The following is a 19844-nucleotide window of genomic DNA, read 5'->3' as shown; positions in this document are numbered from 1 at the left end:
AGATTGGAAAGGATTTCAAATGCAATTCAAAGTAGTTTGGATTTTATCCTTAGGGAAATAGCAAATTATTGAAGGAATTTAATGAAAGGAGTAATGTGATCTGAATTTCCCTTAAGAAAAAAATCTCCAGTGACTTTAAGAAGGATGAGTCGTCCAGAAGATTGTATATATGTTTATGCTCCTGTCATTTGTATTTATGTGTGCTTAGCTGCTCTTTTCTTATCTTGTCCTTGGTGCTCTGCTGGACATGTGGTACTGACTGGTGCTAACCAGTTACTTTCTACCTCCACATTCCTTTAAGTCTCTGTTTTCAGTCTCTACAACCACCACTGATAAATGCTGTTGAAAGAAGGTAAATGAAGAGAGAGGGGGAGGAAAGGATGAAAGAATATGAATAATCACAGAAGAAATACCTGGAAGGAAGAAGAGAGATAGTATACTAATAAAAATAACATAATGGCTAATGGGTATTGAGTACATACTATGTGCCATGTTCGTTACTTATGCTTCACAGTACCTCATTAAATTTCAAAAAATTCCACAATGAAGCTACTAATTTATCCCCATTTTCAGATGAGCTAAGTGAAGCACAGAGTAACTTGGCTTTGGTTATAATGCTAGTAAATGGTAGAGAAGACTCAAACCTGTCCTGCCTGACTTTAAATCCCATACATTTAACTTTTACACTCTATTCCCAATTACATCACTTACTGAATGCTATGTGCCAAGAACTATGCTAGCTGCTTTACACGGGTTAGCTCTAAGACCCACAATAACCTAAATAAGTAAATATCATTACCCCCATTTTATAGTACAGAAAACTGAGGCTCTAGGAGATTAAGTAACTTACCTAAGGTCACAAAGCCAGTAAGAGGCAGCACCAGAGTTTTAACCCTGATCTGTTTGGCTGCACCCTTTCCACGGCATTATGATGTTCCTATTCCCACTGCCTACTCCTTCTCCCACACGGTGACACTGCTTCTCATTTCCAGATTCCACACTCAAGGCTCAGCTAATATCTTACCTCCTCCAAAAGCCTTTCAAGAACATCTCAGCCTACCATTGCATTCCTACTACAATTATTTCTGTAACACTCATTTACCTTGATCAAGACAGATTTGTATTTGTCAGTTCCTTGTTCTGTTTATGTTCTATGTCCCCAATCAGTCAACCCATTTAAGAGCCCTGCAGCAAATGCTCAGGCAATTTCTACCATCCAAATATGCCTTACATTACTCTCGACCAAGCCTCTAGGGGGGACGGAATTGTGTCATATAATATGTATTCCCAAGATAACTGGCAGAATCCTAAGCACATACTAGGGCTTCATAATGTATTGACTGGCTCCAATATACATTAATAGTAGGAAGTTTTCAGTAATAATAACAATAACAGCTAAAACTATATATGTACACACACACACACACACACACACACACACACACGTATAAATTCAATCCTCATAACGACCAATGATGTAGGTACTAATGTTACACCCATTTTACAGAGGAAACTGAGGAGCAAAAAAGTTAAGTGACTTGTCATAAGGTCACACAGCTAATAAGTAGCCGAGTCAGGATCCAAATACATGTGGTTTCAATTCAGAGTCAGCATTCCCTTGACTACTTTAAATATACTACCTTCACTCAATAGATGTTGTTCTAAGATTAAACAACTCTCACACCTTAAAAAAATTATAAAACTCACACGTGACTTCTGCTGTAAACACTGAATAAAGGAGATATGGAAAGAAGTGTGTCTGCATATAGTAGAAAAAACCCCCTGAGCAGCAGATACAAAACTGCTGGAAAAATAAGAAGAAAAGAAAATTGAGAAGCATTTCTCTTTAGAAAAAAATTAGAGTGTGCCAGTTGTGCCACTTTCACAAAGTCTCTGTGATTTGTAAAGCATCCATCCTGACTTTCTCTCATTAATACACCACATTATATAGCATACGTCAGAGCAAGCAACCACTATTAGCAAAAGCTCTGCAACTCTACACCAGAATCATGTAATCTTGAACCAGTGAAATGCAACCACCTCTGGACTGACACACACAACAGCTGTTCAGTGTGTCAGAGAAATGGCCTGATGAAGATCCCGAGGAAACGGTGGAAAACAGAATGTTGATTTCCAAATCTTTCAAACTTGATTAGGCTATTGCAAAAGTCAGGGAGAAAAATACAAGTTATATTTCTACTTTAAAAAGGCAACAAGAAATTCTTGATAATTTAGAGATGATGGAGAAAGTGGAGGCAAGAGATGTAGGTTTGCATATAATTCGTAATTTATAATTTATGAAGCATTTTCCTGTACATTATTTCTTTTAACTCATACAACAACTTGGTGAAATCAGTAGCATTATCATCTCTACAAAATCAGCCTCTGCAAATAAGGCTCAGAGAAGATAACTTTCTATAGTTATTTAGCTAGGAAGTGGAGAAGCCAGGACTAAAGGCCAGGTCCTCTAAAACAAAGCTCCTTTCTTTGTATCATATGGTTTTCTCTTAAAACAAACAAATAAAAAGAAGAGCCTCTTGTGTTATAGAGGAAAAAAAAGGTAATAGTGATTGCAAAATAGACAATGACTGAAGCATAAGAATGACAGGTCTCATTTCTCTCTGCTCTTTTAAGGAAACTTCACATCTCCCTCTTGAAAGTAAAATAATAAGTAATGAAAAAAGCCCTCTTGGTTGCTTTCCACCTCCATGTTCCCTAACTTTACTCCTCCTCCCTGGATCTGGGCAGTGTAACAATCTCTGTAACGGTACAACACCACAGTGGTGTCACAGACACATGAAAAACAAGCCCCATGATTCTGTTCAGGGAAATGCCAAAGGAAAACCAGACAAAATCTAGAACCCTGAAAATAAAGCAATTTCCCCATACAGCACAGCATAATTCTGCAGAACAAAGTAAAACAAAGGGTGATTATGTAGAAGCACTGTGCGGTGTGCTGTGTGCATGGTGGCGAGGATGTGGGGGCAGCTAGGGTCCGAAAATGGAAGAAAAAATTTAAAAAGCAGGTAAGTCTATCTAGAGTTTGTTATGGCTGAAGAACTCTATGCCACAAAGTAAAGGGAACTGCTGCTTCAGAGCTCTACAACTTCCTGGGGAGCAGAGATCAACAAACAAATCCACCCTTTCTCAGAACTAACACATGAAATTCTTTCAACATTCATATGCAAGGAATGACAGACATTTCACTGCAGAGGCAGACAGTGTGATTATGCCCACAGAGGACATCCCTGTTTACCTCTCTAGTCACAGAGGTGCCCATAAGCAGTGGCACATCGCCAGTCTAACACGTAAACACATGGTTCCAGGTAAGGAAGGCTCTATGTAACCCAAATATTATTTTTCTCACTATTCTTCTTTTATTAATTCATTCAGTATGTATATGTACATGCCTGACACAGTTGTAGATTCTTGGGATAAAGCAGTGAACAAAGTAAAGTTTCTGCCCTCATAAACTCACACTCCAAACCCAAATCCGAGATTTCTTCCACCTCTAAGATTATGTGGTTCCATTACTAGAGAAAATTCGATTGCAAATGTCCCTGGCAGAGAGACACTTTGAGCACCTAAAGGAAAAAGACCACCTTATAGCCTCAGCATCTAGCGTAATGCTTAATGCTCATTAAAGGTTTACAAGTGAATGGAGGTAATTGCTATATTAAAGATATGGAAACTGAGATTCAGGATGGTGAAATAAATTACCTACGGTTAAACAAATGGTAAGTGGTAGAGCTAAGAACTGTGCCCTGACCTAGTACTAGTCTAAGTACACCCAATAATTTTCATGAATCCAATTAGGACTTTATTTTTAAGGACTATTCAGTTATTAAAGTCAGCTCCCCAACAGTGAGTCTCTGCGTCTTTGCTTACCTCTGAACTTATTAGTACCAGACAATTTAACACTTAATTTTTCTGTAATGGGGTCAAGAGATAAGATTTGAAAGAGTTTAGGGATGAAGTTACCCTTAAAAGTTATCTAGTTCTTTCTCCTTACTTTTCAGATGAGGGAACTGATCGGGAAGGGTAGAAATTTGCCCCAAATCCCACAGCTAGTCATAGGAGAATTAGCACCAAAACCCAACTCTTCTGATAACCAAGCCCAGTGTTCTTTTCCATCACCACACTGTCTCTCCTGGGTTCCTTGATGGTAAGAAGAATTATTAAATGTTTTTTGTATTTCTACCAACACTCAGAAACCACACCTACCATATGGTGCTACTGGCATACCACATTACCCAACAAATTAACTATTAAGAAAATTTTGTTTTCAAACCTAACTTTTCCTCCTCCATGAAATTTCTCTATTCCAGTTAGACCAGAGAAGTTTTAACAGCTTCTGGACCAAGACCCTGAGCTAAAAGACTCCAGCAGAAATTAGCTAAGCTCAATACACAGCAAAAATAACCCTATGCTAATATTCTTTCCCTGAAAAAAATGTCAGGACTTACAGGACAAGCCCTTCCCCAGTGAGTTTTGCTAGAAAATAATTGGGTGGCCTAAAGACTTGCATTTTCAGAGAAAGAAAAACTTTACCTACTGCCCTAGCTGAAGAAGAATTTTCCTGAGCTGCACTTGCAAAAATGATCTGCTCTGCAGTCAGGCCTCCCTTAAGGAAGTCAGAGATTTCACAGGAACATTAAATTGGGAGCAAGAAGACTTTAACTCCTGTTCAGGTTCTGTCACTAATAAATTATTTGACAGTAGGCAAAATCATTATCCTCTCTGGGGTTATTTGACTCATCTGTAAAATAGGGATAATAATACTTATCCTGATTACCTCAAATGGTAGTCAGGTAGAATATATGAACTAATGGCCATAATATCAATTTGAAAAGTATAAAGCACCACGCAAATAAAAGATAGTGAAATTAATTATTAGTATTATTTCTCAGAAATACTGCATATTTTAGAGGCCAAAAGCTATCTTATAAAATCAGTTATAAAGAGGCAGAAGCAGCATGACATAGCTGGAAGATGCCAAGAATGGAGTTGGCTGTAGGTATGAATCCGGACTCTGTGACCTTGACAAGTTGTTTAAACAAACTTAAACAGTTTCGTCATCTGAAAATGGGGGACATTACTACTGTGAAGAATAAGTAACAAATATTTACAAATATACATCTAAAAGCATCTTGTTTGTATGGTATAAAATGGTATTATTATAAATTTCCTCTTCCAGAGAGCTTAGAACTTCAGGGTTTTAGCTAGCATTCACACCATGGGAACAGTTGAAACATCTGTAATGTCAAGTAGTTGAAACTGATTTAAAAAGAAAAAATAAATTTAAAAATAAAGAAAAAGAAAAAATCACCACCAAACAATAACAATAGCATCCCTGATCAACATATTAAAGCAAAAAAATTGATGCTAATTAACCTAGCACACTAGCAATTGGGCCAGAATTTAGGAGCCAGTTCTATCAATGGGTATTTTTTCAGTCACTCAGACAAACTGTTGTGTTTATTTCAAATCCACTGCACTGAGACTCTCTTTGTGACTGGACTGTTGGATTATTGCCTGCATTCTGTCTTCTGCAAAAATGCCAAATGTATAGAAATTTCAGTCACCAGATTAAACGTTCATCTTGACAATATATTATGCTGTTTGGTGTCATGTTGACATCCTACTGATGATGCTCATGACTTTTTATGCCTTTATTTTGTTCTTTGGTTTCAGTAAAAAGAAAAGTTGAAAGCTCTTAGACTAATGAATTCAGATTCTTTTCAGACACAGTGCTGCTTCTCTTCCATGAGACCAGGAAAAGGATATATTTCTGGTTGCAGACATATGTGGTACAGACATGAGATCACAGCTTTAAGCTTAATAGAAGAACATAACAATCTACTTACTGTTTACACTTTAGCCCAAAGGGCAGCTGGAAATCACAACCAACCATATGCAGTGCCGAACAAGTGGTCAAGACTTTATTAATAAAGCCAAGCATTAACAAATAAGATTCTGGGAATGGTACAGTGAGGGGCAGGAGTGTCGTACCATAGGCCCCTCTAAGTACTAGGCATAGGGCCCAGGCTATTGTTGAAAATGTCCTTTGGGATTAGACTATTCTCTCTGCCAGGATTTCATTTGCCATCTTTCATATTTCCCAGTTCTCCTATACAGTGTTTAATCAGCTGCTAGGGACTGGCTAGAAAGGACTCCAGTTCTTCTTGCATTCTGACATCCCTGAAAAGGGAGTGAATTATAAAATTATCTACATACAATTAAATCAAATCACACACACAGAGAAATGCCTTTTGTACTATAGAGAACTATTTCAAGTAGAAAAAGAGATGCAAATAATACCTCATTTAATCCTTCCAAAGTTTATGACAATTATAGTAATATTATCCCCAATTTATTGATGAGAAACTGATGAGAAAGGCTTAAGGATACTACAAGTAAATTGCAGAACAATGATTTAAATCCAGGTCCAAATCCCATGCTTTTGCTGTTCAACAACTGCCACAGAGAATAAATTAATTGATAACCCTTGGCCTATTATAATTTCTTTCTTTCTGCACTAAGATGTATACAAATATACTAGGTAAATGTAGTATTCAAAATGAATCAGTACTGAACATAGAACTATTTCTTACACACATCAGTGTCACAATTTATAAATTTCTATCTAGTTCTTTCATTTCTTTTCCATACCTAACAGATAAGGTCAAATCCCAAATTTGTAACCCAAATACAAACATCACAGGAAAGGTGTCAGAGTGTAAAACCATCAACACACCTACAAGTTTTCATCAAAGTGAGTTGGCCCTACTGGGTCAGCAAAAATTAAATAATCAATAACTCCTCAAAAGATGGTGCAGAAGTCAAAAGTTTGCTAGAATAATTAGTTCATTCAAGTGAAATTTATTCAAGTGTAATAAGTAGAGAAGGGAAATCTGAATCTGCAGTCTACCTCCTCAGACTAGATTTAAGGTATAGTATGGATTTTGATGAAGCACCTTTTGCATCTATGTGTGTTCTGATTTTGGTTTTGCTTTGTTTCTGAAACAGAAGTAAAGTTCCTTATTTGAAGTACATTGTATTGTCCTTTTTTTTTTTTCTTTTTTGCAATTGTCACTGTCAGGCTAAATATACCTCCAGTTTTCTATTGGGCCCAACATGAGAACTATATTCAGGAAAACAAGAGCAGAGGAAAGAACAATGTTCCAAATGTACCCTCCCTCACACCATGCCAGATTCATGATAGGCTAAAAGAGACAGCATGCTCTCCACTGAGATCCCTAATGATGCCCCCGAGAGCTCAAGCCATTCACACAGTTATGACACAGATAGCAACCACATTTTCTCCTTTGGGGTTTAAAGAAAAGAACTGGCTCTCAAACCACAGTCAGTAATGTGTAACCACAGCACAAGGCAAAAGAAAAAGAGAGAACATCCCAGTGAAGTATGAGGTTAATCTCAGATAATTATCCCAAGCAATTAGAAATCACCATGGAACACAACTTTCAATCTCACCCTCAGCTTAGACACATCACAAAATGAAAGTGAATGATTAAAAATACTAGGAACTTATAGGCACAAAAGTATGGATGGAAAAGTTATAATGGCCACATTTCCAATGGACTAAACACTGATATTAGTGTACAGAAAAAATGTTGTCTAGCACTTCAAGGTAATATATATACACAAACATAAAGCCTATGCACATTATAAAAGTAACTTTCCTAGAAAACATTACAGCTAATATAGTATTCTTTTAACCGTATATTGGCCACAAAATAATTCTTCAATTAACTAGCGTTTTTATTATGTTTTGCAAAGGACAGCAGACAACAGAGATATAGCAAAAAGAGTGTTGAACACTAGACAATTATGAAAAACAATAAATCTCTAATCTCTTTTTCCCCAATATCTAAATTCATAAAAAGTTCAGATAAAAAGTAAATTGGTGTCTTTTCAACAAATGGTGCTGAGAAAACTGGATATCTACACAGACAATGGAGTTGAACGCTAACCTTACACTATACACAAAAATTAACTCAAAATGGATCAAAGACGTAAACTTAAAAGCTAAAACCTCAAAACCCTTAGAAGACATAGGGGAAGTCTTCATGACATCGGATTTGCAATGACTGCTTGGATATGACACAAAAGCACAGGCAACAAAAGAAAAATAGATGGGCTTCCCTGGTGGCGCAGTGGTTGAGAATCTGCCTGCCAATGCAGGGGACACGGGTTCGAGCCCTGGTCTGGGAAGATCCCACATGCCGCGGAGCAACTAGGCCCGTGAGCCACAACTACTGAGCCTGCGCGTCTGGAGCCTGTGCTCTGCAACGGGAGAGGCCGCGACAGTTGAGAGGCCCGCGCACCGCGATGAAGAGTGGCCCCTGCTCTCCGCAACTGGAGAAAGCCCACACACAGAAACGAAGACCCAACACAGCCAAAAATAAATAAATAAATATATATATTAAAAAAAAAAAGAAAAATAGATAAATTGGACTTCATCAAATTAACTTATGTGCATCAAAGGACACTACCAGGAGAGAGAAAAGACAACATAGAGAAAGGGAGAAAAAATTTTCAAATCATATATCTTGTAAGGGATTAATATCCAGAATACATAGAGAACTGCTACAATTCAATAACAACAACTTCAAACCCAATTAAAAAATGAGCAAGGGATTTAAATAAACATTTCTCCAAAGACCTACAAATGGCCAATAAATATATGTAAAGATGTTCAACATCATCAGTCATTAAGCAAATGCAAATCAAAGCCACAATGAAATACAACATCACATCCACTAGGCAGGCTATTATCCAAAAAAATGGAAAATAACAATTTCCCCTCCTACGGCTTACTCCTTTACCTTCTTCAAGTCTTTGCTCAAATGTCATGTTCTCAATGACTCCTACTTTGATCATCCTATTTAAAACCACTTCCTTTCATTATCAATTCACCTTATTATACTCTATATTTTTTTCCAAAAGCCCTTATACACTTCTAATACACTATATAATCTACTTACTTATCATGCTTATTGTTATCTGTCTCTCCCATCTATAATATAAGCTCTATGAGAACTAAAATTATTTGTTGTATTCACTAATATATTTTAAGTGCAAGAATAGTACCTATCACATGATGAATGCTTAATAAACATTTGCTGAATGAGTGAACTAATTTCTTGCCTAGAGACAGAAAGTAGCTTAAAATTTTGAAAACCAAATAATTCTTAAAATTAATCAGTTATTATCCTCTTCAACACCAAATATTATCTCCCATTTGTTATCAACAAATAACCAAAAGTACTATGGCTTAAAATATAAAGTGTCCCACTTTGCTGAACATTTCAATGGAATGAGGTCTTAAAATTTTATTCATATCTTAACATTCACAGTACATGTGCCAGTTATTTACTTACTGTCTCCTGACTCTCACATCACTTCAGTACTCTGCTCTGTGATTCTGGGGCACTATATTTCCCAGGCTCCCTTGCCAGCTGGCTTCCTACTAGGCTCTGCCAATGAGAGGGACTAGTGGGAAACTCGAAGGTGACAGCATCCCTCCAGCAGCAAAATACACTTATAGCTGCACCATTTTACATTCCCACCAGCAATGGCTTCTTTTAGCACTCCCAATACCAGCTGCCTAACCCCCTCAAAGATACCAACACCAGCTGGCCACACTCCTCTTAGTGATTAGAGAGTAAGCCATGCCATGTTTCCCTCAGTTGTCTGAACACAAGCCACACAGCACACCCTCTCCCCAGAAGTCCAAGCCCCAGTCATAATCTTTTCCAAGTTCCTAAGTTCAAGGAACCCATGTTCTTCCATTTTGTTCCACCAACCTAATGGCTGGTAACTGCTCCCTACAGTGATATCTGGGTTGCCTCAGCTTCTTTTTGCTTTTTCAAGCTTCCAATACCTGTGTAACAAGGATCCTCAAGGAAATCCCATCCACTGTAACTATTTATCATGGTTTTTGTTCTCCTGACTAGATGTGACTATACTTGGTATAGTAAAAAACTTCAGGCAGAGCAGAAGATTGACAACAGAATAAATTTATATTTTACCACTCAGAATTAAACATAATATATATCTTTTCATACTATCTTAACCAAAGAATGAGAAAATAGGCCTTTCAAATAGAACAAATAATAGACTAAGACCCAGAAGTACTATACTCATATCTGTATACTCTCATAGAGTCATAAATTTTCATCTCCAGCCCACTCCTCTCTCCTGCCCATTCCACATTTCCATTTGGATATCTAGCATGCATCTCAAATTTAACATGTCCAAAACTGAGTTTCTTATATTTCCTAAAACCTGTTCCTCCCAAAGCCTTTCCCACCCGACTTAATGGCAACTCTATCCTTACAGCTTCTAGGCCAGAATCCTGGAGTCATCCTTGACTCCTTTCTTTCTCTCATCCTCCATATCCAACATATTAGAAAGTGCTGTTAGTTCTTCATTCAAACTATATTCAGAATATAACCACTTCTCACCATCTCCACTGCTACTCCAAGCCACCAATAACTCTCACCCGGATCATTGTAGTAGCCTTTTAAGTGGTCATTCTGCTCCCACTCTTTTGTATCCCTAAAATTTATTCCCAGAAACTACCTAAATGATCCTTTTAAAACATAAGACAAATCATGTTACTCCTCTGCTCAAAATGTTCCTGTGGCATCCCATCTCACACACAGTAAAAGCCAAAATCCTCACAATGATATACCAGTTCCTATATGATCTGGTTCCTATTACTTCTCTGACTTCATCTCCTATTATTTCCCTTTCACTCATTTGTCTCCAGCCATTCTGGTTTCTTTCCAGTTGCTTTAACATCCAGGCACATTTCAACTTTAGAGTCTCTGCACTGGTCACTCCCTCTGCCTGCAACACTCCTTCCTAGGTATATGCATGGTTCCTTTGCTGTTATTTTAAGTCTGTGAGGAAAGATTTTCACCTCAATGAGACCTTCTCTGACCATCCTACTTAAACCTGGACACATTTCCACACTGGGCACTCCCTATTACCCTTCCTTATTTTATTTTTCTCCATGGCATTTATCTTTTGACTTATTATATAATAATTTATTTTTTATATTGCCTTTCTCCTTTCACTATAATGTAAGCTCTTTGAGGGCAGGAATTTCTGTTTTGTTCACTGATGTATCTTTAATGACCATATGGTGCCTGGTACATAGTAAGTACTCAGTAAACATTTGTTAAGTGAAACTCCAAACTCCAAAGCACCAAGGAATGAATAAATATAAAACACACATAGAAATACAGTGTGACATATATGTGCATATGTATATATGATCAATATTTACTATATTCTGAAGAATGAAACTGTATTATAAACTCTAATACTATAGTAAGTACTATACCAAAATTACTTAGACTTTTCTATCAAAATCTCAAAATGCATTTATAATCCTACCACATAATATATGGAGGCTCTCTAGCACAGTGTTTAACAGTCAGCCTGCCTGGCTTATATTATTCTTGCAATATCTAGTAACTCTGTAACCCTAGGCAAGTTACTTGACCTCTGTGCCTTATTTTCTTCATTATAAAATAGTAACGGTAGTAATAATAAAACCTAGCTCATAGAAATTATGTAAAGGATTAAATTATATAATATATTTAAAGCACTTAGCACAATGCCTGGCCCATAGACAATATTCAGTATATGTTAATTATTATTATTATTCTATAAGGCACCTAATATTTGTTGAAAGACAAGTAAATGCTCTGAAATTCAACATTAAATACTGCCTGAATTTATTTATATTGCAGGCTTACTGAAAGTGAGAATCATTTTTTACTTCTTTTATGTCTACCATAGTACTTAACATAGTAATTCAATAAATAATTGGCTGATTTACTGATTAATTGGTGATACATACATTATTAAACCTACTAAAAGTATAGGTTACAAAAGCCAGGTTAGTCAAAATGACCAAAATAAGTAACAATGGAGAAGAAACACAAGTTCATCAGTTCTGACTCCTCATTTTATCACACTTATGTGTGATGTTAAAAATATGCTAAAGCATACTAAAGACTTTTTAGTAAGTATACTAAAGACTTTTTAAAACTTGTACAGTAGAGAAACACAGATTTTTCTAGCAGAAAAGAAATAATGATATGTTAAGTAAACTTATTGTGGTAATCATTTCACACTAAATGTAAGCCAAAACATTACGATGTGCAGTTTAAACTTACACAGTGCTATATATCAATTATATCTCAAAAAGAAAGAATGACAAATTAATGGCATAGGAAGAAAAGGCAAAAAGAAAGGGAAAGTAGAGACAGATGGCAGGCTTTAAGTTGAGGAGCCAACCAATCAAGACTATGTGAGTCATAAGAGAGAACAGAGCACTAACAAAGACTCAGGTTGACAGCTAAGAGTAGGACTTTGTTGGAAAGGCTACTTCTTCAAAAGGTCACACAAAGATAAGCCCAGTTGAGTGAGGGCAATAATAACTGATTCCAAAAGAAGTATGCAGTTAACCTCTGAAAGAAGCTGAACAAGAAGCTGAACATCTTTCACAGAAGGAGAACTGCAGAAAAATTAAAATAAAAGCAAAGTAATAGAAGAATGAAATTATTAACCATCTTTGAAATGATGGACAAAGCTGGTGTTTGCCATCACTGGCTGAACACCTGGCTGGAATAACTGGAATGGAAAGATCCTTAATTAAAATTTTAATTTAAGTTCTGATATATAAATTTTCTTTCATTTTCTGTGAACCCCTACCCATCATTTTTATGACATTTTATTATTATTTATTAATAATAATAAATAATATATAATAAATTATAATAATAAATAATATTTATTATTTTTTTTTCTGATGCTATAAAATCCCACATTAGTTAATGTGAACTATATTCAGAACTGGCGATGGTCATATGACACAACCATTTTTTAACTCTTCAAAGATGTAATGTCATAGTGTGTAGATTTATTTATCAAGAACAATGGGAGAAGAAAATGACATTGTGCAGAAAATTATTCACAGTAGCATGTTAGTCTGTGAATGTGCACATCTATGAACACCAGTGCACAAAAGAAATATAATTTCATCATTAAACTATAGTTGTGACACAAACTATTTGAGCTTTATGTCCCTAACATGTTTTCATAATTCAGCTTTATGTCCCTAACATGTTTTCATAATTCAGACAACCACAAAGGACAGTTCACAATGTGCAGTTCTGCACTTCTACAAAACGTAGAGAAATAAATTCTCAACATTCGCCTAAAACAGAAACGTGTCAGTAGGCAATCCAAGCATATGGGCTCTTCTTCAGTTTCTGCACCACTGATTGAAGTCTCCTCCTTTCACACACTCCTCCTTTCATATTTTATTCTTTTCCCTTAGGTCCAACTTCCTTCTCTGAGTTACTTTTTCACTGCCAAATAAGCTTAGCCTCCTATTCTATTAGATAGTTCTTGTCATTTAGAACATCTTCCCCTACTGCTCTGGAAACAGTGACTCTTGCGAGCAAATGGTGTGGCATCACGCCTGAGAATTTAATTGGTGGGTACAGTCATACCCAGGCATTACCCAAATTTTATTGCAAGAGTTTGTGGTTTTATGGTTTACATGTGCTTAACTCTGTAGTCTTTAAGAAATTAAAGTATATAACAAATATGTTTAATAAACATATATATATATATCATATACCCTGAGCATTATTAGATAATAACCATGAGAAAGAAAGAAAGAGAGAAAGGAAGAAAGAGACTAAATTACCTGTCATTGCTAATACAGCCTCTAAGCCCTTGGTATATTTAATAAATACTGAAGATTACGCATTTTGACCCATCTTTAACTCAATACAATTACAGCTTCTATGCAGATATCATCTCACAATATTACACTGCACCATAATTACCTAAATCATAAAGCCAAATCTTTCTCTGAGCTCCCTATGCCTGCTCTGGTCTGAATGTTTGTGTCTTCCCCAAAATTCATGTGTTGAAATCATAACCCCCAAAGGTGAAGGTATTAGTAGTGGGGCCACTGGGAAGTGATTAGGTCATAAGGGTAGAGCCCTCATGAATGTGATTAGTGCTCTTATAAAAGAGATCCCAAAGAGCTCCCTAGTCCCTTCCACCATATAACAAGAAGTCTGTGAGCCAGAAGAGAGCCCTCACCTGACCATGCCAGCACCCTGATATCAGATTTCTAGCCTCCAGAACTGTGAGAAATAAATTTCTATTATTTATAAACTATCTATGGTTATTTTGTTATAGCAGCCCAACAGACTAAGACAATGCCTCTTCATCATTCAGAACATCCTGAACTGTACATGCACATACCTGGGAACTACCTATTATAAAACATGTAAAGTCCTACAGAAAAGTCTACCCCCAAAATCAGAAAATCTGCAAACCCTATTCAGAATATTTTCATTGTCAGGAACTCCTTTTTTTTTCAGTTCATTAGAATCTCTACTAATCATATTATATAGGCACTCTGAGGTATGCTATCACTAATTCACAGGTTTGTAGCTTTTGTTTCCAACCCTTCTGTCTTCTTAGCGTTGTGCAGGTAAAATAATGACAATGTATTTCAAACTCACTCTAAAAATTAATTTTTCCAGCAATACAAATGGTATTTCAAATATCACATGTGGAATGCATTTTAAAATAGAAAAAAATGATAACTTAGTATTAATGTCTTTACCGCTTTCTCCTTTTTCCGTTTTTTAAAAAATTTCATTGGAGTATAGTTGATTTACAATGTCGTGTTAGTTTCAGGTGTACAGCAAAGTGCTTCAGTTATACATATACACATATTCATTCTTTTTCAGATTCTTTACCCATATAGGTTATTATAGAATATTGAGTAGAGTTCCCTGTGCTACACAGTAGGTCCCTGTTAGTTATCTATTTTATATATAGTAAGTGTGTGTATGTTAATCTCAAACTCCTAATTTATCCCTCCATCCATGTTTCCCCTTTGGTAACCATAGGTTTGTTTTCAAAATATGTGCGTCTGTTTCTGTTTTGTAAATAAATTCCCTTGTATCATTTTTTAAAATTAGATTCCACATATGAGTGATGTCATATGATATTTGTCTTTGCCTGACTAGCTTCACTTAGTATGATAATCTCTATGTCCATCCATGTTGCTGCAAATGGCATTATTTCATTCTTTTTATGGCTGAGTAATACTCCATTGTATATATATACTACATCTTCTGTACCCATTCCTCTGTTGATGGACGTTTAGGTTGCTTTTTATCATTTTCTCCTATCTAGCACTAGACTTATGTCCTAATCTCTGCTTAAACATGTGCCATAATATGACCCAAATATTTTAAATAATTAAAATTAAAAAACAGGAGATGACTTATCCCCTGCAAAATCCAAGAAATAGTAAAATTGCTTTTGAAGGCCAGAAAAATACTTAGAAAGGAATGACCCGATTCATTGTTATTCCTTTCATGTTCATTTCTTTTTCTCTCTCTCCCTCTCCTCTCCCTCCCTCCCTCTTCCCTCCTTCCCTCCCTCCCTCTCTTTCTCTCACATTTTCTACACTTTTCCCCCTTCTCTTTATTTCTGTAATTATTGAGGCTGTGCCACGTTGTATCACTGTTTTAAGAAAAGGAAACAACCAAGTCAAAAACCACAGGGTGAAAGTATGAAAGTTAAACTTAATGCTAACATTATGCCTATTAGCAATTTTTTAAATGGAACTTAAAGGGTTATCTAACCAAAAAATGACTACTGCCATTAGGGAAAAGATATGAGAAATAGTTACAACTTCATCAACTTACATTTTTAAAAAATCTCAAAAGCTCACTATTTTTAACTAACACTTCTTAAATCCTTTTCAAACTTTACTAGTCCACACCAATTACTCTTTGGCCTACTCACTCAAACAGAAGTTATACACATTATAAAACAGAGTAATGACATTTTTTACTCATCAAACCTAATCTCTCCAGATGAGATTAGATAGTTTGCATCATTGAACCAAAAACTGTTACAACTGAAAGGAAAGAGGTCTAGAAAGCTTAAACAACTTGCTCAAGCAAGTAACTAGTTGTTAATTAGTAGCAGAGAGAGTTCAGACTGGAATCCAGTTCTCCAAACTCCAAAGCACCAAAGAAGATTGGGACTAGAATACAGACATCCAAACTTCAAAGCACTGAGCACCGTATACAAAAGACAAAGGAAATGGCTCTGGTCCTAAAGAACTCACTAAAAACCTATAGTTGCATAATTCTCTGATGAATGATATATGATTATAGTAATGGAGGCAATATCTAATACACAGAGTATATTCAGAAAACAATTTGGTTAATCTCAAGTCATTTATGTATAGTTCTGGAATACATAATGTGACTTTTTTTCCTCCTGGATCGATACCTTCTGAATTACATTGATTCAAGGTCAATATTAAAATAAACTAGAAATCCCCCCAAAACTGGCAAGGGGTGACAGTAGAGACAAGAGTTGAAACAGAGAAAGAGAAACATGCTGGCTGTTAAGGGAAAGTCATCCCAGGATTAAAAAACTGTTGTACTTAATGTTCAAGACATAATCCATGCATGTTTGATAGAGTTAGCTATAATTATAAGCAGAATCTTTCACCTGCTTCCTCTACACTCCTGCCTTTAAATGGCTAAAACCTCTTTTCAAAAGATGGTTACTGGGAATATGGGAAAAGTTGAGGAAATTGGATTTTAAAATCACAGCACTCTTGCTAAGGGTAAGAGTTTCATATGGTCTCTATGAGGTTAAAGTGAAGACAATAAGGGAAGAATTCTTCATGATCATCATTGAAGCCCGTGATTACATTCTATAGACCAAGCATAGAGCAACTTATATCTCCCCAGGCAACTGTTGAAAATGGGGAAAACAATGCACTACTGATGGAACATTTCAGACTCCAGAGCTGACTGTTGTTATCTCTTTAACACTAACTAAACTTAACCCTGATGGAAAGAAGGGAAGGGTGGGGGGGAACGGAGGGACCAGAGTGGGTGGGAGAGATGGAGAGAAGGTAGGAAAGAGAAAAGGAGAGAAAAAGAAAAATAAGAAAGTGTTAAGGGATATTATTCTTCAGAACACTAAAAACTCAATCTACAAAGAAACCTTTTATATATAAAAAAAGGTGTGGTTACAGAGATATTCAAGTTATTGGCATTTGTTTCTAAGCAAAGAGGACTTCAACTTTTAAAATACAGTAGTAGGGGCTTCCCTGGTGGCGCAGTGGTTGAGAATCTGCCTGCTAATGCAGGGGACACGGGTTCGAGCCCTGGTCTGGGAAGATCCCACATGCCGCGGAGCGGCTGGGCCCGTGAGCCACAACTACTGAGCCTGCGCGTCTGGAGCCTGTGCCCCGCAACGGGAGGGGCCGCGATAGTGAAAGGCCCGCGCACCGCGATGAAGAGCGGTCCCCGCACCGCGATGAAGAGTGGCCCCCACTTGCCGCAACTAGAGAAAGCCCTCGCACGAACCGAAGACCCAACACAGCCAAAAATAAATAAATAAATAAATAAAGTAGCTATACAATTAAAAAAAAAAAAAAATACAGTAGTAATAGCTATACCATCGCGATTGAGCCTTACTCTCTTTTTGTGGTAATGTGTACTGCATCAAGAGAGATAAAGAGGAAGAATGAAAATAAATAAATAGATCAATAAAAACTAAAGGGGGGCTTCCCTGGTGGCGCAGTGGTTAAGAATCCATCTGCCAATGCAGGGGACATGGGTTTGATCCCTGGCCCAGGAAGATCCCACATGCCGCAGAGCAACTAAGCCCATGTGCCACAACTACTGAGGCTGCGCTCTACAGCCCACGAGACACAACTACTGAGACCGTGTGCCACAACTACTAAAGCCCATGTGCCTAGAGCCCGTGCTCCACAGCAACAGAAGCCATGACAATGAGAAGCTCGTGCACTGCAACGAAGAATAGCCCCTGCTCGCCACAACTAGAGAAAGCTGTGCACACCAACAAAGACCCAACACAGCCAAAAATAAAAACAAATAAATTAATTAATTAAAGAAAAGAAAACTAAAGGAACCAGGGTACTTAAAGCCCTTTGTTTATTAGCTTATTTCCAACCAACTACTCAAAACTGTAATGTTAGTTTACTTTCTTGTTTAAATCTCAGTTCCCAGGTATGCAAGGACAAAACAAAATAAAAATGAATTTTTTCCTCCAACAAAAATTGCAACTTAAAGCCAGTTGGTCATAGGAGTGACGCTGTCCATGCAAGGTAATGGTGAAAATACTCTGTCACTATTAAAAGAGCTAAAGTTGGATAAACACTCAAACTAAGTGAACAGGATTTCCTTTTATCAGAAGAGAGGGAGAAGTGATTTTACAGTATAAAGAAGAAATACAATTTGGAATAGGGAAAAAAGCCACTTGAAGACATTATCTTAGAATAATATTTACTGTATTATTATTATCGCTATTATTACTATTACCATCATCTGGTTTCTTGCACATGTGACTCTGCCCAGGCACATGGATTTATATCTACATTGGTTGGTTTATTATCCTATAGAATAGGAGACATGTATTTTACTCTAAATTCAACAGGTTTAATGTGCCTCTCCTTTACACTCAGAAAATATAAACAAGCACTTAAAAAGTAAAAATGTTTCTTTTACCATGAAATATTAATTTTAAGCTTATTAGAAATTGGTATTTCACCTTACAATGGGGAGACACATATGGAGCTGATCACAACAGTATGATTTCAAACTGCTGAGGGGAGTATGAATCAGTGCATCCTTTCTAGAAAGTGATTTGGCAGTATATCAAAATCATTAAAAATACTCTTTGAACTATATTTTAGATGTCTAGGAATTTATTCCACAGAAGCAATCATGGTGGTATTCAAAGATTTATATGTTAAATATGTTCACTGAAGTACTGCTTATGATAGAGAAAAATTAAAACTACCTAAATTTCAGCAGTTAGTATTAACATATTTAACATTTATTAAACAACTTGTGTTGACTGCCTACTATGTGCTAAGCACAGTGGATTAAATTTAAAATGTATCCTTAAAGTAAAATATAATGTATCAGTTTAAAAATCATATGATCCCAAACTGTTTTATAAATTTAGTATACTTCTATAAAAATCACAGAGTTTTTTTGGTGGGTGGGGGAAGAAATGATAAAATTACTCTAAACTTCATCTGGAAAAACAAATGCTTGAGAATAACACAGATAATCTGAAAAAGAAACATAATTCAATTAAAAAATATAAAATATCACTAACTAAAAGTGTGCCAAATGGATGGCCAGATTGATTATTAATAAAAGAAGTTAAAAATGGACCCAAGTATCTCTAAGAATTTAGTCTAGGATAACTGTAGTGTTTAAAAGATGGATTATATGACTAATATTGCTGGGAAAATTGGTTCTTTATATCTTAATAGCATATCATGCAACAAAATAAATGTCAGATGTATTAAAAAATTAAATGTAAAAAAAAAGATAATGTTATAATAAAATACAAGTGAATATTTACATAATGTTGGGTGGAAAAGACATTCCTAAAAATGACACCAAAGGCAGAAACTCAAAAGGAAAAAAAATAAAAGTTTAGATTTGATGAGAGAGAATTGATTTTCTAAAAACTTTAATTGAAAGACAAAATAACAAAGTTGGAAAAGAATCTGCATCATATAAGATAAAGGATTAATATTTTCAGCATATAAAGACCTTTTACAAATGAATAAGTATTAACTGCCGATTATAATAATGTGCATTACTTTGTGCTGGACTATTCTAAATATTTTATATATGTTCATTCATTTGATCCTTGCAACAGCCCTATGACACACAGAAAACTTTTAC

The 19844-nt window shown here is 36.0% G+C and overlaps 1 protein-coding gene across 18 annotated transcripts in view; it reads right to left on the bottom strand.

Moving 5' to 3' along the window:
* Positions 1–19844, bottom strand: part of SOX6 (SRY-box transcription factor 6) — a 640888-nt gene that overhangs the window by 421311 nt on the left and 199733 nt on the right. The window lies entirely within an intron of this gene.

Source organism: Balaenoptera acutorostrata, chromosome 9 (genome assembly GCF_949987535.1).
Source record: "Balaenoptera acutorostrata chromosome 9, mBalAcu1.1, whole genome shotgun sequence".
Taxonomy (NCBI): Eukaryota; Metazoa; Chordata; class Mammalia; order Artiodactyla; family Balaenopteridae; genus Balaenoptera; species Balaenoptera acutorostrata.
The sequence above is the reverse complement of the archived record's forward strand: the minus strand, read 5'-3'. Positions and strand labels throughout refer to the sequence as shown.